The sequence below is a fragment of the Anser cygnoides genome, chromosome 10 (genome assembly GCF_040182565.1).
Source record: "Anser cygnoides isolate HZ-2024a breed goose chromosome 10, Taihu_goose_T2T_genome, whole genome shotgun sequence".
NCBI lineage: Eukaryota > Metazoa > Chordata > Aves > Anseriformes > Anatidae > Anser > Anser cygnoides.
Genome location: NC_089882.1, coordinates 3,855,757 through 3,883,426, shown reverse-complemented (window position 1 = coordinate 3,883,426; position 27,670 = coordinate 3,855,757). Strand labels below are relative to the sequence as shown.

The following is a 27,670-nucleotide window of genomic DNA, read 5'->3' as shown; positions in this document are numbered from 1 at the left end:
GTGTATCTAGTTTGTTTTCCATAGAATCCAATGGAAGCAATTCTGTGATTTCCCGCAGGGATCTGTGTATCTGGCACGCTGGGAAGCAGGACTCCTGGGTCCTGGGGAAAGCTGGAAGGTCACTACTGTGTTTTTGGAGCCTCATACACAGCCAGAGACTACTGTGATGTAATTAATGCCTACTTAATTAGGCTCAAATGAAAGATTTTCTTCGTGAGAAATGTATGTGTATACGTGTATATCTAATACACACACACACACACATATATATACATATATATACACACCCATGCTTTTGCTTTCATAAACCTGACTGGGAAACTGCTGAACCTTTCCAGTGTGTCTGGGTACAAACTTAGGGTCCGGATGGAGTTTCCGCTTGGTGAAGCCCTGGATATTACATTTATTACTCTCCTCACCAATGACTGCCTGAAGCCATCCCGCTGCCCCAGCCCCGGGGTGCTGGCCGAGCACTGACTTGATATTTTTCTCTTCTGCAGGAAACCTCCTATTAGTTATTACGTGGTTACCATTTGGTTAGTATTTGCTATTAACCTATTAGCCCCTTTACCCCATTCCTGATGGATTCCTGGAAGACGCTGGCAGCTTGTACACGTGAGCATTTAATCTCTTCTCCTGCCCTAACAGCTTTTGAGATGGATGGAGAGCACGAGCTGCTCAAATACCGTGAGCAGAAAAATCAGCCACATGTGGCATTTCCCTTCTGATTATTCCTTCTCATCCACGGGACTGCGCGCACGTTTCCATTACGAGACCGATCGTGGCAGAGCGGTTACATCTGCAGTACAAACCCACGTTCATCCGAATGCACTCACGTCCCCAGGGCGTCCCCGGGGAGGGCTGTGCTCGCCTGGATTTCCGTGGGTGTTATCTCCCCGTCTCCCCCAGCGCCTGGAAATGTGTGCGGTTTTCCAATGCCTCTTTAAATACTGCTTCTCTGCACCCTAAATCTTGATGTGCACTGGTAGAAATGAGGCCATCTGCATTATATGATGCAGATCTCCTTTCCTTGTCCGAATGTCTTTCCCGTTGTACCTCTAACGAGCAGCAGATCCTTTCCTCTTGTCCAGTGCCGAGCCCAAGTTTGGCCTCCAACGCGTGGTAAATTATTCAGAGCCCAGAGATGAGGATATACACAGGTGTCGTAATGGGTACAGCACTGCTGTGCCTGTGCTCTGGATATCTCAAAATCGCTTTTTGCCGTGAATGCTAAAATACCAGTTCGCAATGTGGTGTGAAGAGAACAGATGGGTATTTCGCCATGTGATGTAGCACAGAAAACAGCTTTGATTTAGTGTACTATGCTTGTCTGACTTTTAAACTCATATTAAACAGAATTTCATAAAAGCAAACTTGGTATAAAATCTAAATAACAGGCCACTTGGCGGGAGGTTACTAAGCTATGAAAATTATTGATTCATTCTCCTTTCATTTCAAATGGGCAGATGTGCATGAATATTTATTTTCTTTGAGGGCTTTTTTTAGAGGGGAAAAAGGTCTTCAACAGGTGTTTTGATTTCACAGCACAATCAAGGGAATTAGTATTACATATAAAATAGTAATTAAAACCATTACATTCCTGAACCCGCACTGACATAGGAGAACTTCTCCCCTGATATAAATCTATTCTTTTTTGTTGCAGCGTTCCTGGCTTTCAGGCTTTGAGATTATTATGTGGTGGTAGTTCACAGGCTCTTCAGAATGGCTGTGGAAGATCCAGCTGCTTAGGAACACGCGTCACGAGACGTTCTGGCACTGTCAGGGTCCCAGGTAGGTGCTGCAGGCTTCCCACTGTTCGGCTTTGGTGAGCTGTGTGTAGGCACGCCAAAGTAACAGCCAGGGTGCAGATATTTGATGTGGGTTTCTGCACCGACAGCTGATCCAAGTGTGTTGAGATAAAAGGGGAGGTTACCTCTGCCTGTCCTGAAACGGCTCTCGTATCTGGTTTTATACGAGGGGTTCTCTGTGGTCTCTGGGATCGTTTTGCAGGCGTGGTGTGTGAAATTCATAAAGAGTTCCACAGGGAGTGCTGAAAGTGCTTTCCACACCGCTGCCAGTGGTGCGGGAGTGCCCAGCACCTGGGAACGTGCTGAGTTCTCTGCGTGCCAGACCGGCTGTGTGCCAGGCTAATGTGAAATGGTGCAGCTCTGCCCCTTGCAACCATGCCTGTGACGGTCTGACTTGCCTCTTGCTAAACCAGAGGACAAAATACAAAACAGCGCAAGGTTTCTCAAGCCATGCGCCCCAGTTCTTCCCTAGAAGTGCTAGAAACACCCTGAAGTTTGTCTGGAAAATCTTGCTGCTGCTGACTCCATGTGGGAGTGATGCTGCTGGGGAGGCAGCAGAGTAAAATCTGTAAATAACACTGTGTTTTTATGCAGTATATATTATCAGAACATGCAAAATATTTATTATGTAATATTCTTACTATATATTTATTATATTATTAAAATTACTTAGCTTGCTTCTTAAAAAGACAAATGGTCTTTCAACAATAATGTTTGCATCTGAAGTCAGGGAAAAGTAGGGAAAGAAGGAGAGAGTTGAGATTGGCTTCTTTTTCTTAATGCCATTTGTACAATACGCCACTTGTGTTTTTTTTAAAGTTGGGATGCAGGAGGAGAGGGGAGGAAGGGTAGATTGCCCTCAGTTAGGGACATCACAGTGTACCAGTGTGAACTGTTTTTGTGGATGAGAACCTCCAGCCTACAAAGTTCTTGTTAAAAGACTCTATCTGGCTGACCAGATGGTGCAATTTGTCTGGCACTGACATTTGGGAATATCCGCTGAATTTTGCATACGGACAACTGTTTTAATCATCCAGTGTCTTGCTGCGTTAATCTTATTTGTCTGCAGTGACCAACCCTTTTCTTACTCCTGGTGATCATGTAGTCGCATCATGTGTGCTTTTATGCCACCTTCTTCTTGCTCCTGCTTTTTTATTCTCTCTGCCCCCTGGATATTTCCTCGGGCTGCACTCCTCCTGCTGAGGGGCAGTGAGATGCTACGGAAAACAAACCAGATGTGTGTGTGAGCCTGGGATGCTGAAAGCCTCTCTCCCAAGCTAATCCTTTCATCAGAATATATATATATTGTAAGATTCTGTTGCAATGGAAGTAGTACATAGGATTAGAGCAGAGAATGAGCTGCAAAGCCTGGTTTTATGGCTGCAGAGCAGCTCTGAGTGTGGCAGCAGCTGGTTGCGTGACCAGGTTCCCCTCCTTAGGGAGGACGGACAACAGAGAATTCAAATACCTGCGGCTATATAAAAGAGCAGCTGTAACATTCTCCTCTGTAAGGCAGAAGAGCCATTGACCTTCTTGCCACTACCTGAAAGAAAAATCCTTTGTGCTGTGCTGTGCTTGCCGTGCTGTGGTCCCCGCCGTCACCGCCCCGGGTGGCACAGTGTGCTGGGGAAGGGCGTGGGGTTCGGCCACACCAGTGCCACGCGTCCCTCAGCCCTTCTGGTCACCTGCCCCGTGCCCTCTGCCCACCGCTGCATCCCCCAGCAGTGAAGGAGAAGCAGGAGCAGGTTTACACCCAGCAGAGACCCCGGCTGGCCCCTCCAGGCTCGGCTCATTCATTACAGTTTAATTTAGGAGATCCGGGCCCAGGTTTGTGTGTGCAGAGGAAGCAGCTCATTACAGCTTAATTGCTCGTATTGCCTGGAGCAATACATCTGTATTGATACAGAGCGGCACAGAAATGTGCTATCCATTAAAGCAAACCTATTAGTCCTCTATTGCGATGGCAAGGTTTATTATTTGATACGTGGGCTGTGTTTGCAGTCACGCACGGCGAGGCATCCTTCAGCACCCCGGTGCCCTCCCGGCCGGCGGGGCTGCCTGGGGCAGCTCCGTGTGTGCTCGGGACGGTGCCCGGCCAGGATCAGGCACCTGCCTCCTCCTCACGCCTTCCTGAAGAGCTATAAAGTGTAATCAGCGAGGTTTGTACCTCACTGCCGTGCTAGGGCTACCGAATTTCTTAGCCGAGGATGTGTTTAATGTGCTGTTACCGCAGGAAATTGTGATGGATTGTGTGTAATAGCAGCGGTATGTAACCGACCGACTGGGTAGTTAATTACTCCAATTATAACGTTTTATGAAAAGGAATTGGATTCACGGTCATTCGTTATGATGATGAATTCCCTATGTTTTATTACCGGTCATCTGCACCATGCGCGCGACACGTGGCCGGAGCCCCATGGAGGCAGAGCCCTCCCCGTTCCTCCCCTCCCGCACCCGGGGCAGGCGCTGGTGTCACCCAGCAGTGGGTGACGGATTTGGTGTCCAGGTTCGGTGCTGAAATTTGTTTGCACACTTTACTAACATCCGAGGATTCCGCTACACGTTGCACGGCTAGCTTTTGCAGATAAATTTAGGGTTAGTTTTCTGTGACTAGCATAACCCATCTATTTGGAAGGAGTTTTTTGTGTTTCTAGCTTTGTGCTATTTTGGGCTTCAGGGAAAATGTTGGCCTTAAATCTTTGGAGAGACCAGGGAGTGAGATGTTTTGGCAAATTGTGTAGAGCAAGTGAAATGACAGGAATTGGGAAGTGGGAGTACTGCTTGGTACAAGATCCTTGACTCTTGTTGAGTGATAAATTTTCCATTACTAAATAGCTGGCACATTACGTTACACGAGGTTGATGGGTGCAAATTATCGGCTTGGTTGTTTCCAGACAGAATGTTATTAGCTGGAGGGAAATATGGCAAACCACCAGAAGCAGAGGGCGAACTCCTGTGTTCGCTGCCTTGAATTGCAAAAGCAAATGTGTGCGCATATTCTAATTGGCAATAGGAAAGTCACTACCAAAGCTATATTTAAAGTGAAGAGATTGAGCTTTTTCCAATACAGACCTGAGACCTTGATCACATTGGGAATATCAGAGTGCCAGGTTAATTAGAAACGGCGTGTAATCAAATAACTGAATTTCCTGCCACACTGAGACCATAATACTCAGGACTCAAAAAAGGATTGTGAGTAAGCATGGCAAGAAAACCTATAGAAACAAATATTTCAGAGAGGATATTGAGCTCCGCAGTTCAAGCAGTCTGCAAAAAATCAAGGTGGGACCTCTCAAATGGCCGGACATTCCCCTGCCCTCATCGCTTCACCTCCTTCCCGTGTGCTGGTGGCTTCCCAAACGCAGAGGTAGGAGCTGGGCCAGCACCTTCTTGGGTCTGGCTCTTCACATTTTCCCATTTTGCACTGACCACCAAAATATGCAGTTTCGCACAAGCTCACACATCTACAGCAAGCACTTTTTGTAGTAACTTATTTTTGGCAGCCAGCATGCAAAAATGCTGAAACCAAACATTAACGCCATGGTTTTCCCAGTGCTTGTGGGAACCTCGAGTTTCTGTGGGTTTGGAAACCTCCTGAGCATACTCCTTACCAGTGTAAACTGTGAGCAGCTGAATCTGCGGTACAAAACCTATCACATAACATACGTGTGGGTGATGTTATGTGTAGACAGCGAGGCAAAGGCTGCGGAGAGCAGAAGAGTTGACGTGGAGGACTTCTGGCACGCCGAGGGCTCCACTTTCCATCTCAGGCAGCCTGGCTGTGAAAAGATATTTTGAAATCTCTTTGAAAAACACTGGTGTCATCTCCTGTTCGGAGCACATACAAAAATGTTCTCACTGGAGCCTTCTGCAATGAAAATGAAAGGAGGTCTGAGCCTGGCTGGGGCTTGGTCCTGGGCCCGATGAGACGAGATGCTCAGCAGGAGTGCTGTAGGAGCTCGAGGTTCTGCAGCCGATGATGTGAATGGCTCCTGGGGTTCACCAGAAAGGCAAGCACACACTCAGCAGCATTTTTTTTTTTTTTTTTTTTTTTTTGCCTAGAGAATAACGTGACACGGGTGGCCGTGCTGCCCCGACAGCTGGGGTGAGTCGCGCAGCCAGCAGCGTGAAGACGCGCTCGCTGGGAAAGCCTTGCGAAGGGAGAAGGGAAATCGCAGCTCCTTTGTGCAGAAACTTGGCTTTGCCAAGCTGCAGCCAGCCTGTTTTTGGGAAATGCCAAATATTTGTTCGCAGTCAAGGCAAACATACCGATCTCATGTCAATAGACGTCTTGATTCTGTTCGGTGTTTGACAACAGCGGGCTCGCCCCAGCCAGATCCACTGGTTTCATCAGCGCTGTTTCTTACACAAAATGCTCAGACTGGTTTTGTTTTGACATAACAGGAGATCATTTCTCATCGCCAGCAGTAGCTGCTTTCAGAAATCTCTGGAGTCAACAGCCTGCAGAGTTGCTGCGCTATCTCTGTAGGAAGCCCGTGGGGTCTGGGTCTGGCTGTCCCAGCGCGACGCCTGCTGTGCACGCTGCTGGGGCTCCGCGCGACCCATGCTGCGTAGGGCGTGCTGGGCTTCAGGGAGCCTGGTTATAAAATCCTTCTCTGTATAGATATTCATTGGTGTGCTTTCCGGTTTCTGCTTGTTTTTGTTATGATTTAGTATTAGCGATGTTTAACTTTTCATCCCAAATCTCCTGTGTCTGTTCTCCTTCGTGAACGTGTGCTGCCATGTGCCTCCGCAGTGAAATTCAGAATAAGCTCCTGTGCCAGAACAGGCGTTACGGAGCGTCCCAAGTTAGCTCTGCTTCTTTGCAGCAGGAACCCTGCCAAGGGAGGAAGCCAACCCATGATTAACCGGCCTGAGGTGGGTGACACACCAGTGTCACTGCCACCCACCCGTGGCTGGGGAGGGCAGCTCCGGCCGCTCACCTCCCGCTGATGCTGATTAAATAATCTCACACATTTCTGAGTTTACATCTTCATTAGCCCTCCCAAGCTTCCAGAGCAAGCACTAACACCCAGTTTTGCTGGTGGGTGGGTGCAGCTGGACACCCAGGGCACCCTCCCCATGCCAGGAGCAGGACACTCAGGGCAATGTCGTGGGAACAGCACGTGCTTGGACACAGGGAGTGCAGCCACGGCTGGGGTGAGGGAGCCTTTCCTGCAGCTCCCGTGGAAGCGAGGCCAGTTGCTGCATTAATTCCCCTGTGATGGATTGATTTCCTTCCTGTGTAATAAAGTTGCCACGTGCGCTGTCAACGTGCACTTGCTCTCTCTCAGTTTGAGCCACGGCCAGACTTGCCAAGATGCTGAGTGACCTGGAGGCTCCCGAGACTTCCAGCACCTCTCAGGTATTTGAGAGATGTAAACACTGATTTTAATTTATTCTGGGTTTTCTTTTCCCCCCCATCGATTGACATAGGAAAGGCAAATGGCAGCAATTAGGAGCTTCCTTCTGTTCAGCATCGTATTTCGGTAACTATACATGAACTGCAGATCATTAAGTTCCTTGGTCAGGAAAATAAGTGTAGATGTCCAACCATCATACTGAATATGTAAGTACAGGTGACAACCTCAGCCTTAAACAGGGCCCTTGCAGTGTGCCAATTTGCTTATTCCTGCAATCAGATACATGAGATTCATGCTGTGGAGTTATATAAACAATTTATTAAATATTTATACTTTTTTTTTTTTTTTAATTTAAGAGAAGTCTGTCCCTGTGGATATTGCAGGTTATGCAGTTCTCCAGCTTTACAGGGAAAAGCAAACCATTAGCTTAGTAAATCGTAAAATGGGAACGCTTCCCAGGTCAGTATGATTTGAATCCAGTCCCAATTTAGACGAGTGACCTGAAATCTCCTGGTAGAGACACACTCCATTTTCCAGTTTTTATATTTTGAAAAATTGGCTGGGTTAGGTCTTGTCCTGCAGATTGTTTTGATGTGAAAACTATTCATAGAAGCAAATATATCTGCTGGCACGGACGAGGTGCTCCTGGTGTTATGAAGTACTGAGCAGGACGGGAGTCTGTGAGTTCAGCTCCAATGGCAGAGAGCTCCTCAGGAACGTTTTGTGCTGTGCAAAGCAAATGGTGGACGTAAGCAGCTGCCTGGGGTACGCTGTGGGGCATGCAGCGAGGTGAGGTTTTGCTCAGCGACATGCCGTGGGGCAGCAGCAGAACACGGGGCAGAGCCTGAGCGCATCCTGCTCCCACGGCAGGTGCAGGCGCTGCTGTTGGCTGGGTAAATTCACATCACGAGGCAGGGAGGAGTGTGTGCAGGCACTCGTGTTTTGCTTTGGTTAGCCCATTTAAACATGGGCGAAGCAGGCAATGTGAAATTCGTAATAATTAAATGGCATCGGAGCTGGCTTTTAGCAGTTTGGATGTGAGTCACTGTGCCCAGACTTATAAAAAAAATAAAAAATGCAGTATCATTCATTGCTTTTGCTATTTTGAATTACAGAGGGGGAAAAAAAAAAGGCTAAGCTAGCACCTACTGAAGTGAATGGGATGACTTCATTCATTTGGGTGGGTTGTTTCGTATTTTAGGACCTTACATAAGAGCTCCCACGTACTCCCCCTTCCCAAACAGTTGGAGGCAAACCGAGCACAGGCTCCTCCGCACAGCGTGGCTTCTCCAGGGATGAGGCGAGGGATTAACAGTTGGTTAATTCATCATTTGACTGCAAAAGGTTGGTGGAATAATTTATTTGGGGAAAGCTAAAGGGTAAAACAACGCTGGGTAGTGCCAGAAGCCTCGGAGGGTTGCAAATACTGCTGTTAGCAAAGAGGGCACGGTGTTTGGGGGATTCTTCGAAAAGCTGACCTTCTGGGACTGGCCCGAAGAAATGTTCTGTCTTTGATCTCTGCTCGCCCCTGGGAAGAGGTGATTTCGGCAGCTTTCAGCGAGCTTCGTTTCTCACGTTAGGAGAGCAAAGGGCTCCGGCAGGCAGCGGCTGGCTCGGTGCTGCTGGGTGCCGCTTCCCAGCCCCAGGGCGCCCGTCCTGGCAGCGCCGGGCTGCGGCCGAGGCCACCTCTTGACATCCTCTTCCCCGTGGCATGTAGCACGGGATTCTCTTCGATGTTAAGGGTATTTATTAGTGCTTCTTAGGTGTGTTAGGCTTCCTGGCTTCTGCCTCTAGCTCCAGAGATGCAGAGAAAATGCTGTAATGATGTCTGCATGGGGAATGCACTTGGATGACTGTTGACCAGAAAACAAAGCTGGTTTCCAAACCCTGACTTTTGTTTCCACCAGCCTGCCACTCCTCTGCTCTTAATTCTTCCACTTCCTTTGTAAATACAGACTGACATCTGCTAACTTTCTGCCTATTACAGTTGCGTCTTTGTCAGCATCTCTTCCTGAAAGGAACATGCGCGATGGTTTCCAGAAATAGTCTTCATCTCCCAGAGTCCAAAACAAACCCAGACAAATGCTTTTTCAGTCTGGAATGGCTCAAATAAGTAACCTGCACTTGTTAAATTAGGCACTGTAAAAACACTGAGCTTTAAATCGCTGTCCTAGTAATTATCATCATTATTGTCATTATTAGATGACATAAGATTTTATTGCTGACAATTTCGAGGTTTTGATACACTTATTTGAGCTGACTGCTCTTTTGGCTAAGAATAATTGCTTGGATCCCTCTCATGGGCTTTTGCTGCTATAAAAAGATTGTTGACCTTGAAGCTTTTATTTGGCTTTGTGTACTTATTCAAATACAAATATTAATAACCTAGAGAAAAAGATGCAGCTTCCCAAGCAGAACTTCCTATTGAGTACTGGGGACCTTGTACAGAAACGTACGTTTTGTTTGCATTGTTAGAAATCCACAGCCTCTCCCTTAATGCTCCTTTTTCTGCTCCGTGTTATCTGCCCTGGCCTTTGCGCTCTTTTGTTTGGGCTCCTTGTCTACGCAGGCTTTACAGGAAGCTTCCTGTAGGTTTTTTGCTCACCCTTGTTTGGAGGAGGATGAGTGTGTGCTTCCGGTGCTTCTTCAAGCGTGGTATTCTCTACATTATCAAAAGCAAACCTGAGCCTTTCTTTTACCTGGCTGCACCCATCTCACAGATGAGATGTCAGAGCTTTTGAGATGACTTGGTGACAAGCCACAACACCAGCGCACAGGCGGGCATTTCCTTGGCTTGCTGGGGAAATTTTGGCAGGTTCCACCCCCTCCCTCAGCCTCTGTTTCCCTGCCTGCACAGGGGAGACCCTGCCAGCTTTCCCTGTGAACTAATCGCAACTCACGGACAAAGCACTGGGCACTTTATTTGTAGTAATTGCATATCTAAGTGCCTTGCTAAGAAGAGCCTCACCGAGGCTCTTAGTGCAAATTTTGTGGCATCTGATGCTCCATATCAGAGAGGATGGCCCCGAGGAGCTTGCACAGGCTGTGTGTCCTCCCAGGGCAGCTCCCCAGGCTCCTGCAGGGAGAGCAATAACTCCACGGGGGCAGATGAAAGGCACTGGTGAACGATCGCATGAGGAGAAATGGCCGGATTACAGGAGAAAAGCTTTGTTTGCATTACAGATGATAAGAAGTGGCAGAAGTTTTAAAAAAATATGGACATAACAATTTGTGAGTTTGTACGCTTATTGAAGTGCTGTTGGGTGCATCTAATACATACGGAAAACAGTTTTTTTACTGGAGGATCTCAGTATTGGAGATGCTCCAATAATTAAAACCCCAATATATTTCTTTGCTAGCTTATTCATCTTGTCCAGGGAGAAGAGGATTCGAAGGCTCTGCAGCAAACAGGAGAGAACTGGACAGACCTATAACCAAAGCCTTACAAATTAGCTCCATGCTGGAGAACTGGTGTCAATTTTTGTGCTCCAGGATGTGGGCACTTCTCTAGCAGGAAAGGATGTGAAAGACATGTGTGTGTTTGTGTCTCTGCTCTGGTGGGTTCCTGGCTGTGTTTATTTCAAGCAGTTTTGCTATTCCTACAAGAAGTCTGTTGTTGTTTCCCCCCCATAGCTGTAGTTGGAGGGAGGAGATCTGCCGCAGCTTGGCTGTCTCTGTATTCACTTCCTAACGTGGTGTTGCATGAAATGGTGTGCATTTAGGTGATGTGCCAATTCAGCTGTGGTAATAACAAAAAATGATCTGGGAAATAAGTTAAGAAGAAAAAAAGAGTCAGATAACAACATATAATGGTGCCAGGCAGTGTGAAAGACTCTGGAGAACTTTGAAATGTCATGGTTTCATGCAGTGTGCAAATAAGGATGAAATTGAAAATCAGCTATTTTAGGAAAGCTATCTCTTCATTTGCATGAAATAATAATCAAATAATTATCCGGCCACCTTAAACAGCAATGTTGAAGATTTGTTTAAGGTCACCTAACTGCACAGAGTGCCACAATACACAGTATAAATTTTTAAGTATTTGGTAGAACTATAATTACTAATGGGATTTGTTAATTTTTATTTTGAATGAACACTTGTCTATCTATAGGTATTTAGCTGGAATAAAAAACTTCAGCCTGCGAACATCTAAAAATATTTGACTCTCAGATGGATCTTGAGTAGTGTTGAACTCCAGGTGTTAACCTGAAACTTAGGAACCAAGGCAATGCGTAAATCAGACACAAAGATTTTCAGTTGCTTTTAATCAAGCAAGTAAAATTAATGAGTCCAATGATAATGAAGATTTCTCCTTGTGACGGCAGGTAGACTGACGGACAAAAGGCCAGATGAGTCAAAGTCCTCTCCTGCATAATTTGAAAATACTTTGTTTACAAAGAAGAGAAGAGCAAACCTTTGTTCCAGTGAGCTGCAGAAGTGTATTTTGTGAATTGGAGGCTAGAAGATTGCTTCCAAAGGGCCATTATTACAATGTGTCAGCGATGATCACTGGCTGCCTGACGTTCCCCACCTAGCTCTTACTTTCCCTTCTGTGAAAAGGTTGAAATCTTGGCAGCATACAAAAGAAATGTCTGGTCAAGTGTGGTGCAAATGAGTTGAGCTTAATGGTCAAAAAGTGGAAGGTCACCTTTTTTAGATGATTTTTAACAGAGTCACTAGCAAGTCAGTCTTTTGGCTCCAAGATCAAAGCCATAATAACCAATACAACTTTGTTTATATTGAATGATTTAAGCTGTCTATCCTATAGGGGACTCAGACAGAAATTCGAGTATTACATCCATAGTATGGTCTCTAAGCAGTACATTTTTTGTCTGTTATTGTTCACAATCCATGCCTCTTATGATCTCTTTTATTGGAGTTAATGGCAAATACTTCTAAGTAATAATAAGGGTGCAGGCTAATTGTTCAGTAACCACAGCTAAAGAATGCAGTGGCACAAAATTTTCCACCCTGGTACAGAAAGGCTTCTTCTCCATCATGCTATTTAACACCCTCACTTAGAGTCCTTAGGATGAGTCATTGCCTCTGATTTAGGATCATTGAAAAGCACATAGTTTCTGCCTTTATTTAATTGACTTCTGATTTACTGTTAATTAAATCCACGTATCCCTGCTTGTATAGTTTAAAACGGGACTTGTCTGGGTTATATCTGAGGCAGTGGAACGTGATTGTGGTGCAGCACGGTGGTGTGTCTGTGGTGAGAGCAACGCCCTGGGTGCGTCCCTGCGTGCTGAGGTTTGCAGCAGGTGGCGGGATGCAGGGCAAGACGTGTCCCTGTGCACGCGTTCCTCTGAGAAACCCTGCACCACCTTGGCTCTGTTTAAAAGCTATGCTGTGTTTAAATAGTTAGCTAAAGAAGAGTCAGGGCGTTTGGTTGTCAACAGCGGCTGTTTGGGCCCCTGAGATGGCAGGACGGCCGGGTGGGATGCCAAGGGAGGCTTTCAATCTGGCAAGGACACTTGTGGCAAAGCTTCTAGAAATCCAGCAGGGAGACAATTATTCTTGTCTTAGGGAAGTGGATGAGTAAAGAGATGCTGTAACGTGATGGTACAAGGGAGCAGCTTTCTGTGCTTATTGGCCCCATCTCCCGGGGGCGAACCAGCCCGGTGGCAGGGGTTGTCCCGCTGGTCCCACTTCTGTCCTGCAGGTCGTTTGCCTTTCTTCCCCTTTGTGTCTGCATGAAATACGGACTGACCACGGGCTGCAGGAAAGCAGCTGCGATCCTCTTCCTCCAGGGTAAGGCTTTTGTAGCGACGTTTAATTAATAGCAGTAATAAATCCTCTCAACCCATTGGTCTCCCGCAGCACAGGTGAGCATTATCACAGAGACAAAACTCGGGGCACTGGGGTTAATTAACTTGCTCCGGGCTGGTGCCTGAGCCAGGGTGGGTCTTCAGTCAAGAAAACTCCACGGTCAAATGCACGGAAATTAGAAGAATGTCCCCACGGAGGCTGCTTAAGCAGCCACAACAAGGTCACAGAAGGCACAGGAACAGCAAAATGAGAAACGCGTGAACAAGTACAAGCAACTAAGGAGGAAAAAGAGGGAGGAAAGATCCAGGGAGGAAGATGGGATCTATTGAGAGGTGTAACTGACAACAAGCACCATTTTTTTGGCCATTTTCCCCTTCCCCTGCACAGGTGAGGCAGGATCTTCGTGGCCGTGGGGGCGGCTACATGCACGCCGCCTGCTGTGCCTCTGCCCGACGGCGAATAAGCAGCGGAGTGCGTGATGGCTCTCTTCATCCCGTAATACGTGCAGCAAAGTACGTATTTAATGTAATCAGACTGTAGGCTATAGATCAACAGCACTTTCTGCTTTGTGCAGCTTCTGGAATGAGTCATGTTTTCATCTTCATTTGGATGTGCGCATCCTCCAAGTCAGTTGATAAATTGTCCTTCCCTAACTCAATTAAATGCGGCTCTGTTTTCCTGTGGTGCTACAGTTTAATTCACAGCATTGCAGCGAATGTACTGCAACGAGGCTTCTTGTAAGTTATTTGTACACGGTGCTGTTTTGTCTGAAAGAGCTATGGCTATAAAGTAAAATATGAATTTCTAAAGAGAAACAAAGTCTTTTTGAGACGCGCTTTTAATAAAGCCCTTGAGACCAGTGCATGGAGAACCCTGAACGTCAGCAGAAGACCTCCGAGCTACGCCCGTTCACCCTCATGTTGCTGGGTACGTCCGAGGTTCATCAGGGGTTGCTTGTGACCCACAAGGGAGCCTCTGCTGACACTAATGGTCACCCTTCAGGACAGTGGGGTGGTGGCAATTAACGCCATTAGTAGCCCAGCCCTGTTCAGCACACAGCCCCAAGCGCCCATCGCTGTGCCTTGAGGGAATTACGGCGCATCAGACGGTGATCTCCATTTTGTCATCTTTCCCACAGCAAGCTATTATCAAAGCGCAAAATTTGTTCAAATTAACATCTGAAGCCTTCTTCTGTTTGGGGGGGGGGGGGGTGGTGTCTTTGAAAGCTTAGGTAATCTATCAATGACCCAAAGTAATTGCTTTCTCTAAAATATGGCTTTCTGACAGGAAATCTGACTTGGATGTATGTAGTGAATGACTTAATTTATGTAGAAGCAATGGGTCTGAAAAAGGAGGAGGAGGAAAAGCTGTGATATGGAGGCTGAATCCATCTTAAGTTATTAATAATAGATGACTCACTTGGGATTGTTTTTTGCTAGATTTAAATTAAATCTCATCAAATAAGTGATAATTGGATATATTTATAAACGGGCAAAGCCTACTCAAGGGGATTTCAGTAATATTGTCAATACTACAGGTTACCTGTAAAATTACCCAGAATTAATTATTGCAAACAGTCGTACCTGGCTGCAACAGTAATTCGTTGTAGTAATCCCTGGAAGCAGAGGCTTTAACACCATGTCCTCTCATTCTGGATTTGGCCTCTCAGCTGCCTCCCAGAAAGCAGGAAGCTCTCGGCTCAGTAAAGCGAGCCTTTCCTCTCAGCAGCCTGGCCCGAGGTGCTTTTAGGAGGTTTACTCAAAACAGCGGTGTGGTTACCAGGAGCTCGAGAACTGTCAAGCAGTTAACGAGTCATGAAGCCGGCTTTCTTGGGACTGATGCGTCTCCCGTAAGGTCTTCTGAGGTCTGAGTGATTTGATACTCCTCGTGTAACGGGGACATTTGTACACACGTCAATGACCCGTGTGATCTTGTTTGTGCTTTACAGGGGCTGTGCAAGCGAGAGCTCTGTCCTGCAGCTGCCCGCGGATTTCTCATGGCACCTGCAGGAGCTCTGAGGATGCTGGTTAAGTGAAATCTGATGGCGCTGGCCAACAAATTCAACGCTTGGTCATATTTGCTCCCCTGGTCAAAGCAAACCATTGACCTGAAAACCTTTCCCTCTTCTGCTCCTGCCACACACGAGCTGCTGTGACGTTTGCAAGGCTGCAGAAAATGAGCACAGAAGTGAGAGAGAAAGACGGACTGACCTCAGCTTGCGACTACCATTACTTGTCCTTTTCTCCTTACGTTTTGAGACAAGTTGTCTAGAATTTCTCTCCACTAAGTGATATGAGCTGCAACACTCCTGCCCCTCTGCTGCTTTTTTTTTTCCTTCCCCCCCCCCCCCCCCCCCCCCCCCCCGGAAAACCCCAGCTGTGGTTATTTCCACATGGTCTACAACCCTCTCGTTGTGTTGGGTTAGTCTGGCCAATATAGGTTGTGTTTGCCTCATCTGCATGCAGGAAGGCACTTCTGCATAGCTTTAAGGACTGTGGTGTTCTCTACTGATGAAAATTGTTAGATACTTATTTTTTTTCTCCTACAAATTATCAGGTCATTTAAAAAAATGAACTCATTTTAATCTAATTCTGCATGTGCAACAGTCTGGAGAGTTATTTTCAGCTCCAGTAGTTGCAGTTTGCAATTATTATGCTTCTTTTAAGAAAAGAAAAGTAACAGCTCTATATTTTATGTGAATTACTGGTGATTTTTCAGCACAACTTGTGTTTAGGATAAGTAATAAAAAAAATAAGAGGCCAAATGGATAGTAATGTAGTCTTGAAAAAAAAAACACAGAGGAGGTAGGAACATATGTAAAGATTACGAAAATATTAACATTTGACTACTTAGGCATGAACATTTCAATAAAAAAGCATGTAATTCTTATTGAAGTGAAATCAATAGTTCCTAACTAACCATTGCTTCTGACTGGAAAAAAACACTCAATATTTTTATTTCCTTTATTTAATTGCTGTAATTCATGTATATCTCAGACTTGTCTGCAGCCCATCTCCTGGAGCTCTCCCGCACGTAGCGGTGTGTTAGAAGTGCCTCAGTGCCCCAGTTCGCTCCCGGCAAGAGGCTGGGCTGAGCGGGTGGTTTTTCCTCTGCATTTTTTCCTGCGGATTTTTTCCTGTGGATTTGCACCCAGGCTTTGAGAAGTTTTGGGGTACAACATGCCAGTGTGTGTGACTTGTCTAAGTGCTGCTAGGACAGGCATGGCTGATGGTCGCGTCCCATCCCAACTTGCTTTTAAATTTGAAACTAATTTTGTGCGTTTCCGTAGAATTTGCAACTGATTTGAACACTCCAGATTCAGAAGCATGGTGGTTACCTCATGTTGGGCTCTACCCCCATGCATTGCACAGTGGTGCCCTGCGCTCAGAGAGTTTGATCATGAATCTGCTTCCCATGGTGTGCTGCCGTGAAGCTTTCCCCATCTCAGCTCTCCTCTGCTCCTGGCCTGCCAACACCAGAGCACGTGCTTCCCGATGATTATTTGCTATCCAGAAAATAAGTAAGTGTCAGCTTCCACGAAAACATCTATCAGCATCCATTCCCAATTCTGTTTACCTGCTGCTGAGAACCTCAGACCCAGAAGCAGAATGAGACCGAAAAGGGCTGGGAGGCGTCAGGCCGCAACTAGAGGAGCTGAACGCTGAAGCATCGGTAGTAAACACTTCTGGTCTCCTGGATGAGATATAAGATTTACCGAAGAGGAATTTTTAAAATGTTTTCTGTGTTAGTAAGCCAAAGGTTTTTGAAACAAAAGAGAGACTTTCAGAAATTTAATACAAATTGCCAGCGATTTGCCTGATGTTTAGCAAAGGGAGCAGGTCAATCCAGCAAGCACGAGACAGGAATAAAAAGCATCAGCATCTGCAAGGAGCGATGCAGTGCAGCAAGGGGGAGCAGAAGATGCAGGGAAAGGCTTTTTATAATGTTTTGTGGGGATTTCTGGATTTGCTAAGCCCTGTGTAAGCAATGTGTGCATAGCCCTGTGTGTAACCTCCCTGCCTGGTTTCAATGTGCCTTGCTGAACTTGATTCTCACCTGCATATTCAGGTGTAAAGCAGGATGGACATTGGATGTGCCAAAATCGGAGTTGTCTGTAAAGTGCTGGGTCTGGGTGATCAGGGCAGTGTCTGCAGATGTCCAGACCCTGTGGGAGGGTGTGCACACACAACAGTCGCCCTTTGCTGTCTCTCTGTGGCTAGCACCACGTACCTTTCCCCCTCTGCCCCAGCAGCAGTGGGACGTGGCCCCCATTTGTCTTTATGAGTGCCACGTCACATTTCACCATTCGGGCAGAAGAAACAGTGATGAGATATTTGTTCTCTGCAAAATACAAAGTGACAGGACATCTTTCTCGACAAATGAATAACCAAATTTAAATAACCATGCCGAAATATTCTTTTGAAAAACGTCTGTCCCTAATTCAGTTTGCCCGATCATTGTAATTTAGTGTAGTTTCCTTCTGAGAAACTGAATTATTTGGGAGGCCACACAAGATTGCAAAGGTATAACTGGATTTCTGCAGATGTGGAAGTCTCTTACAGATGAGATCTAGGAGGCTTTGTCAGGACCCGAGAGTCCATGCTGAGACTTGCTTTGCCCCAGCTTGGTGACACCAGCTCCCACGGGGCTCCAGCCGGGCAGCGTGTGTTAGATATGAGCGCAGCTCTCTCGGTGATGGACGTGTCCCCGTGCATTGATCGCAGCCGGGGTGCCGCCACACGTGGGGCACGACGTGGGCGCCCCATGGCCGAGCCATTCCGTGGCTGTGCATTGGTTTCAGGGCAATGGCTCCATTTGCTTGCTCTGCTTTTTTCCCTCTGCAATTCAGGTCAGTATTTGCCTTTGAGAACCCCAGTGCCCATTTCTTCCTCTGACACAGAAACACCATGCAATGGGCTGGCGTCCCCAGTGCCTGTGCTGGTGCTGGTGAGTGCCGGGCTGGTGCTCAGCCCTGTAGAGCGAGCAGCAAACATTCACCCTGCTGGGAGGCAACAGGACACAGGGCAGCTTTCAGGGATGACAGATTAAATGAAATGGAATTTAAAAATCGCATGAACACCTCTCTGTATGATAAAGTACAATGGCTGAAGTGTTTCCAGTAAGTCATTTTTCACAGTTTCTGAGATGGTTTCTGAAAGGACACCGCTCGTTGCCCTCATTATGTCCATTCCAGCCAAAAATCAAGGCTGTGTACTCCACTGCACGAATGTCAAGTGAAATGTTTAAAGGCCCCTTGTACTACGTGTGCATTCCTCCTACATTCCCTGGCATGGTTCCTGGGAGTGAAATTAGAGGGCGTTAACAGTTGCGTGTCCTACTGTTTTTTTTTTTTTTGTAAACTTTTAAAAAACCTGTAGAGTTCATTCTACCGAGCATTCCTTACCAGAAATTCTTGTGATAAAGGGAAAACCATCCAAGCCATTATCTTTATCTTCTGAGGAGCTGAAGGATATTGTTATTTTTGTATTACAGGGTGGTGAGAAGGCATATGGAGAGAAAGACAGAAGCACAGTGAAGGTACCCGGTTACTTATATTTGCTTTGGGGTTGGCCTGTTCCGCAGGGATGCACAGACTTGTTTTGAGGCTGAAGAATAAACAACAAAAGTCGCAGACATTAAGACACCAGGATGCCATTCTTTGAGAATTCAACACTAGGATTTAGGAAGGAAAGGGCCTTTGGTGTAAGGATTGACCTCAAATCACAATTGTAGGGCAAGGAGAAAGCTTCAGGGGCTTCAGCAGTACATCATGCAGAAGATGTTAGGTCTAAGTTTCTTAATTTTGGTGACAAAATTTCTTATGAAATGTTAATTTAAAATAACAGCAGCAACAACAATAAACAAACAAACAAAGAACCAATCCATTTTTACAGCAGCAGGAACAGTAAGAAGGAAAACCCGAGCTGTGGAGCCAGCCGTGCCCAGGATAACCGTGTGCGAGGAACAAGCCACGTGTGGAATCCTAAGCAGAGAACTCCTGGGGAGGGGAAAGAAAAGTACCACGAAGTAAAAATCCTTTAGGCAAAATAGATAATTGCACCGCGATGGATATGTGATTCTTTTTCTTATGTATCTAGGCAACTATTTGCTTTAGAAGTAATGACTGTTATAAATCACAGAATGAAGTTTCTAACCCCAACACATGCCTGGAACAGAGCTGTTGATACTATCCAGCTAATAAAACATATTTCCTGAAGCAACATCAAGTTACCTATCATTGTGTCACTCACCTTTGTGACAATGATTACAGCTTATGCAGGGCATAATTTAGGACACCTTTAGAACAACTCTAGTTTTGTGTCTGGAAACAGCAAAAAGCCGAAGGAACTGTGAACATATGCCATCTTACAAAGAAATGGTGTCATCTAACTCGTGAATTTCTGAATGTCACATGAAGATGTGCGGTATGACAGTCTGAGCCAGTGCCTCTCCCTGCCATTGCTTTGGCTGAGGCTGTTACTTTTGGGGTCAGTGGGTGAGGGACCCAGGGCCAGTGCCTGGTCTGCATGGATAGAGAGAGGGACACAGTTAAGTGAAACCTGAAAATAAAGATTCTGAGGAAAACAAACAAACAAACAAAAAAACACATACAAAGTTGTGTAGTCTATACTATTAGCTGGCCTTTTTAGGTCTGGATTAATATTTGCTTCACTGGATTACCATTTTGCTCTTGGACCTATGACCACAAATAAATAAATCCTCAAATGGTACTGGAACTTTGATAGAGCTATCTGAATGTAAGGATTTCAAAGTTTGGCATTTGGCAATACACTCTGAATGTAAAAGACAATGGCATGTGTTTTGGCTATTTGAGAAAAATAATGCTGTTTTTTCTTTTGTGTGTGAAAAATGGGCTACCCATTGAAAGAGGATCTCGTTCCACACTGCTACAAGCATTTCATGCATATTCACAAAGAAGCAGTTCTGAAAAATACACCGATGTGCTTGCTGCTGGAGGTAGAGGGGAATATTAAACATCCCATTTTTTTCACTTCTGCTGCTGTGTAAATACTGTGTGCTGTCCTGTTGGGATTAGCTAATGTTTGCTCAAGGTGGGAGAGGTGGTTTTGGAAAACAGGTGGCTTGGGACTGGATTTTCCCCCACAGGAATTGCTAAAATGGAAGCTGATTTCAGGTTGTTCTCTGTAATTTTTACTGTTGGCTCCGATGGAAAATACCCAAAGCAAAGAGTCCATGCTACAGGTTCTAGCTTACCTCGGTCCTCTCCATCACACAACAGGACTGCTGTCCTACACACATCGCTGTCCTTGGAAAGTGAAAAGGCCCTTTGCTATCACATTTTTAGCAAAGTATTGAAAATATCTAGGATTTAAGGAAAAAGAAACTCCCCAAGCTGCCTGAGACGCTTTGGCACCTAACTTCCAATGACCTAGAAGGGACGAAGTCCCTATTTGTTATTTATTTTCATTTTAATTATCAAAACACATAATAATGTTGTCTGGGTTATCACTTGTGTGAAGAACCCACAGATCTTGGACCAGCCTTTCTGTTGTGAGTACAACTAATGAGGAAAGCAAAGCAATAAAATAACAGCCTTTGGAGGAGAACGTGCCGAGTGTCTCCTCTGCCGTGCATTAATTCAGTTCTGCCATGCGAAATGGCACTTTCTCCTGCAGAGAGGATTTGAGAAACATTAAACATATCAATACTGGGGAAAAAAAAAAAAAAGAAATCATTACCGTAATGATAGCCATCACACCAAAGAGTGAGGAAAAGTACAGAGAACCACATAACTGTTTTTCCAGCTTTCAGAAGTGTCTTTCTGTTACAGATGAAAAAAAAAAAAAAAAAGCTTCTCGCAAGCTGATGAGGCTCGGGGTTTGTTTGACGCATGAGCTGGCTGCAGGCAGGCAGAGAGCAGTGCTTTTGGTTCTGAGCACCGCGTCCCACAGCCCCGTCGCTGCAGAGGTGCTTCAAGAGCTGGGAGCTGGGGCGGTGCGGGGGCAGGACGTGGCTGGGCCCCTCTGCGCCCTGAGCGTTTTGCTTTCAAAACACGAATGTCCTCATGCTGGCCAGCAGGCTGGTGTTCCCTCCGTCCCTGGAGAGGGCTGCAGCCCCCTCGCCTTCCCAAGCCCCCCTGAGCAGAGTGACTAGTGCTGGCCAGCATCTCCTGGCCCGTGCTGCCCAGGCCGTGCGGGAGGCAGCCAGCTACCGCCGATGGCAACGGGGCAGAAACCTGCGGGTAAACGTGTTGTAGCTTGGCAGCTCCTCACCGTGTGCTCTCCTGAATTATGGCAGCTGGGCATTAACCATTTGGTTTCCCCTGCTTTTTCTGAAAGCTGTGCGCAGGTCGTGAGGCTGTGCTGCATTATTATAGGTTGAAAAATGGACCCTCCAAATACGAGGCAGGACGGGCAGAGTTTCAATTTTTGTGTGTACGCAGAAGCATTATCACCCATAAACAATTACAAAGCTATATATTTAGTGTTCACATGCTTGGTTAGCTGATTTGTGGATGCAGTCTGACAGCGAAGTGCTAAATGCTGCTGTTAGCTCTAGTCCTGGTTTCAGAGGCAGGGACGCAAATAACACGGTCACGCCTGTCTGGAGCACGGGGTCTTCAGGGGAGGGACGCGTTTGTACCACGCATGCACCCTTCTTGTGGGGCAGGAAACAAACCTGGACCGAGATTTCAGGGACTGCAAGATAAAAGGAAAATAGTTTCATGGGATTTTAAAGCAAGAAATTAAAGGTTTTAAAATTGCATGGACATTTTTTTCTGAAGTGAAATATTTAAGAAAATGGCAACAAAAGTGCAAAATGCTCCCTTCATTACAAAGAAAACGGTAGTGTGTTTTACACTGCAATGAGCAGGGTGTTTTCAGGTTGTTCTGACTCTGATGGGGTGCCTGGTGAAGCAGGGTGCCAGTCACCAGGTTAGTGCTGTGCGTGGCTGCGTTAGGGCTGTCGGGAAGCTCCGACCACTTGTCTGTGAGAAAATAACACTGGTTTTAGAAGTTTTCTCTTGAGCGCTGTGTTTAGGCAGTAAATACTTCATTTCTGCTTTAGTTACCAGCTGTTTTAGTTGCATTCACTTGGCAGCGGGCAGGACGGGTTCGGCGCAGCCGACGCCACGGCAGATGTGCTCTGGAAGCCCTCCTCTCATCACTTCAGCTTGTCCCAGGAAACCTCCGGAGTGCTATCGTAAAGCTCTGCTCCCTGAAACCTGCCAGTTAGCCCGTGGCTACTCTAATTCCAGCAGCCATACCCACATAAACAGGACTCGGTCTTTGCCCGTATAATTCCAACGCCTCAGCTTCAGGTTTTGCATTCCCTCCCCGGGCTGCTGCGGCCTCGGGCTTAGGGCACAAGTCCCAGCACTGGAAGGGGGGGAAAATCCCAAGCAAACGGTCCTGACCCAGGGCAGGGGCAAGTCTTGTGAGGTCTGGAAACCGCCTTCTGTTCAGAAGCCATAGTCATTCTCCCTCTGGCTCAAGGACGGTGTGTTAGCTGGGTGTAAGCGTGCTCCTTTGATTTAGGCGTGAAATGGCACCGCTGCTATCAGACTGCTAAAAGAATCTTTTTTATCTAAATGAAAGAAATAATTTATTTATTTTTTTTCTTCTTCAATTTTCCTGGGAACCCTTTGCTTGGGGGCAACCATAATTATAAATCTGTTCTGATACTCAGCTTGGGTTATCTTACTTCTCTTCCATTTCAGGAGCGAAAGGGACTACAGAGCTCACAGAGACACACTTATTTGGTCACAAATACAAGGATGGTGCATGACAGTAATTAAATTTTTACTTTCAACTAATTTAATTTGTTATTAAAATAGGGGAAAAGGCTTTACTGCGGATGGGAAGAGGCAGCTTCTTACACCTGACTTTACTCGCACTTGACTAACCGCTTCCTTAGAACACCGGCCAGTTTGGTGGCAGATCATTAATTTTCATGGCTGTAATCTGGGAATGTAATCTGGGAAGCCAAGTATTAGTAGAAGGCTGGTCTGCCAAAACCAGCATAAATGTGTTAATGCTTATTAAAACTAAGCTGTAAGTCTGTTTTCATGCTGCCTTTGCCACGTTATGAATTAATTGCTGAAACGTATTAAGACAGCAAATACAAAGAGAAGGGATTACTGTGTGTTACAGCAAAGAGCAGGAAAGGCAGAGGTTTCCTACTGAGAGACCGATCCCTCTGGCACAGGTGGTGTTTCCCAGAAAGCAGGACTGATGGAAAGCTGATGAAAGCTGATGGAGCTGGCTGTCAGGCTCAGGTGAGAGCAGTTAGGTGTTGCATTTGACGGCCTCTGTTATCAAGGTGTTTATGCCCTTGCAGTTCAAATTAATTTCAGTACAATTACTTATATTAAAGGATATATAGCAGTAGGTTGTGAGGCAGTAAGGGCTTTTTATTACTTTTTTATATAACTTGTTTGCAGGAAAAAGTCCTCCAGGGTTACTGGAAGAAAGCAGTCCTGAGCTAGATGTGTCCAGTGCAGAGACTGGGGACCATCTTTACAATGCTAGAGTGATTTTCAAAAGGGATAATGTAACCAAGCCAAAACACACATTTTCAAAATTTCTTTGCCTTGTATTCAGAAAGAAAAGGAACTTATTTCTATTAAATTAGATTTTTTTTTTTTTATTATATAGTTTAGAAAATCAAAGGTTGTAATTGATTTGTACAGCAGATAGTAATAATACAATGGAATGCAAATAATTCACTATGGGATTTGTCCATTCTTTATGTCTAAAAAAAATTCTGAATTTCTGAGTTATCCTTACAAGATCCGTTAATTGTGTCCTTGGAGATTTTCTCTTAGGATTGATGCTGACTTCTGCAGGACATGTGATAACTTACTGATACAGCAGAAACAGAAACTTATTTAAGAAAGTACATAACATTTATTTTCCTCAGCTATTAGATCGTCAGTGCCCTTGCTTGTTTGTTTTATCGCAAAACTATTATTGCAAGCAGTGGAAATCTGTGCTTGTTCAGTTGTGCAGTGCAGACATTTTCTGTAGTGAATGGTGTCCTTTCTCCTTCTACCTGTTGATAATAACATTTTTATTTCAGTTTGTAACTGTATTTCTTTACCTTTATTTCTTGAATCCACTTCAATTGCCAATAAAGCCCACAGTCAGTAGCTGGAAAAGCTATTTTCCCAGCAGAAAACGTTCTGCCCAAACATGTTGTAAAATTAGGACAGATGCATTGTTTTTTGAAATACACGGATATGAAATTTGATGGTAGCACTTCAAGCTTCACTCTTTTCATTCCAGGCCCTGATAAAAGTGGCATTAATGGAAAATGTTTTCAGAGCAGTTTTGTTCCCTGTTTCAGTGGGAGCAGTGTCAGAGCCTGGAACAGGAGGCGCAGGGAAGAGGGAGGTAATGCCACCGCCCTGCTGGACCTGTCACCTGCTGGCACCGAACGAGGCCGTTTCATGTGGGCCACGAGACGTACGGAGTATTTACCAATATTTTTCGTCTCTCTTCAAAGAGCCTGCCAAATCTCAGGGTCTGTATGTGCTGCCACGTACCCACACGCAGAAATCCCCAAAGTGCACAGCTTTCTGAAGTTCTTTGATTTAGCCATGGGACGTGAGGCCAGGAAAGGAAAACGCCGATCTCCGGGGACTCAGGTTGGGGGAGGTCAGAGCCTTTTACAAGTCATGCACACCGTGAACTCACACAGAAGCTAACAGGTTTCAAGGGTCTCACCAGTGTAAGGGTGGTTTAAGCGCTTCGCGAAATTGGTCTCAAGATTGTTATAAGATTATATATGATGCAAGCAATTTACCCCCCTCCAAAGACTCCAGCTGAAGGCTGGCGGTAGTAAACATAATTGTGTTTACCATTCCCAGTTTTGCAGATGAATTTGTTGATTTCCAGAACAGTTAAATTGATTTTATACCTTTATGAGCACACAAAATAGCAATTAGTCAATGGTGTATATTGGATTTTTGACAGGTATAAAATTATAGTGCCAATTATTTCACCCAAATCAATGAACAACATTCATTTCAAACAGCAGAGGTTTTTGAACAATCTTTAGAACAGTGCTGACAGTAGAAATACGGCAGTTCACTGAATGTTTTAAAGGTATGACTGCCTTTAAACTGAATAACAACTTTTGTTATGTGTGTGTACCGTGTGTCTGGTACAATTTTTGCTATTATGGTGGCCCGTTCCTTACAAGCATATACTTAAATTTGTTAAACCTTAACTATTTAACAGTAATGTAATAGTATGTGAGGTCTCTTTGGTCTTCATACTTCCCAGAGGCATAATGGAAAGAGCACTGAGCTTCCTCCTTAAAAGAAATAAATTTGTATCATCTGAGCACAGAAGCTCTCTGCACATTTGTAGCAGTTATTTGGTCTTTTGGGTAGCTGCAACATCACATTTTACTCCAAGGCAAGTGAAATTTCACACCTCCAAAAAGGTTGGTGACTGCATAAAGGTTTGGTCTAATTGGTATTTAATTTCAATTATTTCATCTATCTGCTTGTCAAATGAGAAAATGACAAGTTCAACAAGCTCTGCAACTTGGCCCTGCCACTTGCTTGACTTGGGTTGTTGATGAAAGACAGCTTATTAACTATGCTCCATTATATTCAAGAGAAGATAGCATTTTTAAAACAGAAATGCATTATATAGGAAGCTTCTGAACTTATACACCTCTCAATATAACAGTTACATCAATTACAGTAATTTTGTAAATTACATATTTCAGAGATTGCCTTCAAAGTTTGCTTCTCTGAAAGCAGAATTTTAAAGGAACACGGTGTTCTTCATTGGTGATATTCTTGTTCTAATAAAAGCATGCAAATAATAGAAACTTGTTATAAACATGATTCCTATGTAATTTGGAAGCCTGGCTGAAGTGAATTGGTTTTATTACTCATGGGGAAGGGATGCACAATTGGTCACGATGAGTACGGGAGGATATATTTTCAGAAAAAAAAACGCCAGAGAAAGATCCTGAGATCTTTCTGCTGCAAAGCCGTCCAAACACATGGCAATGAAACGTCCCCACAGCGCTGACAGCCCAAAGTGGAAAGGGAGATCCTGCCACGCTCATGGGATGGCTTTGCCTTACCTAGAGGGGGAAAGGTATAGGTGGTACTCCAGGGGTTTTAAGGATTTGATTGCTGAGGACTTTTATTCACCCTGGTGCTACAGCTCGTGGCACTGGGGGTCTCCACCCCCGGTGAATCTGGCTCTCGCGTGCAGCGGTGACATGCAGCAGCCTGGTGGCTTCTCTCCAGTGCCAGGCTGGGGGGCGGTGTATGTTCATACAAACATCCCTCGTGGAAAACACATTGCCCCTGCACTTTCTAATTTCAACATTTCAAGTGAGGAGTTTATTAACTCTTCCCTGACTCTGAATACATCTCTATCACTATCTTACCATTTATTCTCCTATTTTTCTGTACAATATAATCAATAAATCCATGGCTTCTAACAGCTTTCGTAGCACCTTAAAAAAATCTCTGTTTATTTTTCGAAAACTTCCATTCATTTCCAAACATTCTCAGCAACATTTGTTAGTGTTTCTTGGATTTCACTCTATTTTTTCAGCTCTGCTATGGAGCAGCATCTTCTGGCATCAGTGGCTCCTGTGAACGTGGGGGTCTGAGAGGAAGGTGAAATGTGCCAGTTCATAGACAAAATACATCACAGGACAGTGGTACTTACAAAGCTGGCAGTCTCTGAACTCAAGCAATGCAAGGTACAAGGATATTTTTTTCCCCAGCTCTTTTTATTGTGATGCCAACTGAGATTGAAGAGCCTGTTCAGGCAAACCGTGATCCAGCTGCACGTTTGCCTCAGGATACACATTTTAGTTACCTGTGCATACAGTAGATTTAATTTGAAAGGTCTTCCCTTCCTAACATAGCTTTAATTAAATAGTAATTCTATTTCTTAGCTTTGTGACATAGGGATTAGGGGAGGAAGAAATGATTTGGCAAATATCTTTGGAAAAAATACAGAATATAATTTTTTTTATTAATCATTTCTCTCCTAAGGTTAAGCTGGCTTTACCAGCATAAATGTTAAAAAGCAGAGAATTTCATTGCCTTTAAAAGTTTCATTTTTTTTATTACTGCAGCTTTGACTGATCAAGATTGAACTATCCCAACTAATGGCATCATTTCTTTTTTTGTAAACAAACGAGGACATTAGAGGCATGATTTATCAGTATTCCAGAGAGTTTTCCTAGTCAGTGTTTCTAACCACATCGCCTGATTTTTATAAACTTCATTACATTATAATCAATGCATGTGTGAGGCTGAGGGAGATGAGAAGTATGATTTCTTATTCTTAACTGCCATAGTAAGCGTTTATTAAGGCACACTTTTCCTGGCACGGCGTTACAAGACAGAAATATTGAAAAACAGCAGGCATCCCACAGGGCAGAGTTTGGTAATCAAGATTGCATTAATGCTAATGACAGTGGCTGCACAGCTTATTTCCTGAGAGGTAGAAGTTATTTTAACCAACAGCTTTTGTGATAGAGGTGGAAACTGGGAAAATTTAGGCTGCTACAGGCTTGTGCACGGACTCTAGCATAGCATACGGGAAAAGAATCCACCCAGAAAGAGGAGCACTGCTGGGACAGCCTCGGGGTTATCAGACTTGGAGGATGCAACGCCATCTGCTTGGGGCGAGCATGGGTTTCCTGCCCTGTTGGCCAGCATTTAGCAGGATTTGTCCCCTCTGGGGCTGC

The 27,670-nt window shown here is 45.1% G+C and overlaps 2 long non-coding RNA genes across 2 annotated transcripts; one reads left to right on the top strand and one right to left on the bottom strand.

Annotated features, from left to right (window-relative positions):
* The first annotated feature begins 1,664 nt into the window (after positions 1–1,664).
* Positions 1,665–20,836, top strand: LOC106036693 (uncharacterized). The gene is made up of 5 exons (XR_010834014.1): positions 1,665–1,791; positions 14,895–15,133; positions 16,236–16,466; positions 18,440–18,484; positions 18,841–20,836. It is a non-coding gene; the product is annotated as an uncharacterized lncRNA (long non-coding RNA).
* LOC106036692 (uncharacterized) lies at positions 16,325–17,141 on the bottom strand. The gene is made up of 3 exons (XR_001207577.3): positions 17,003–17,141; positions 16,523–16,639; positions 16,325–16,451 (listed from the first exon to the last, which is right to left on the bottom strand). It is a non-coding gene; the product is annotated as an uncharacterized lncRNA (long non-coding RNA).
* Positions 20,837–27,670: the final 6,834 nt, after the last annotated feature.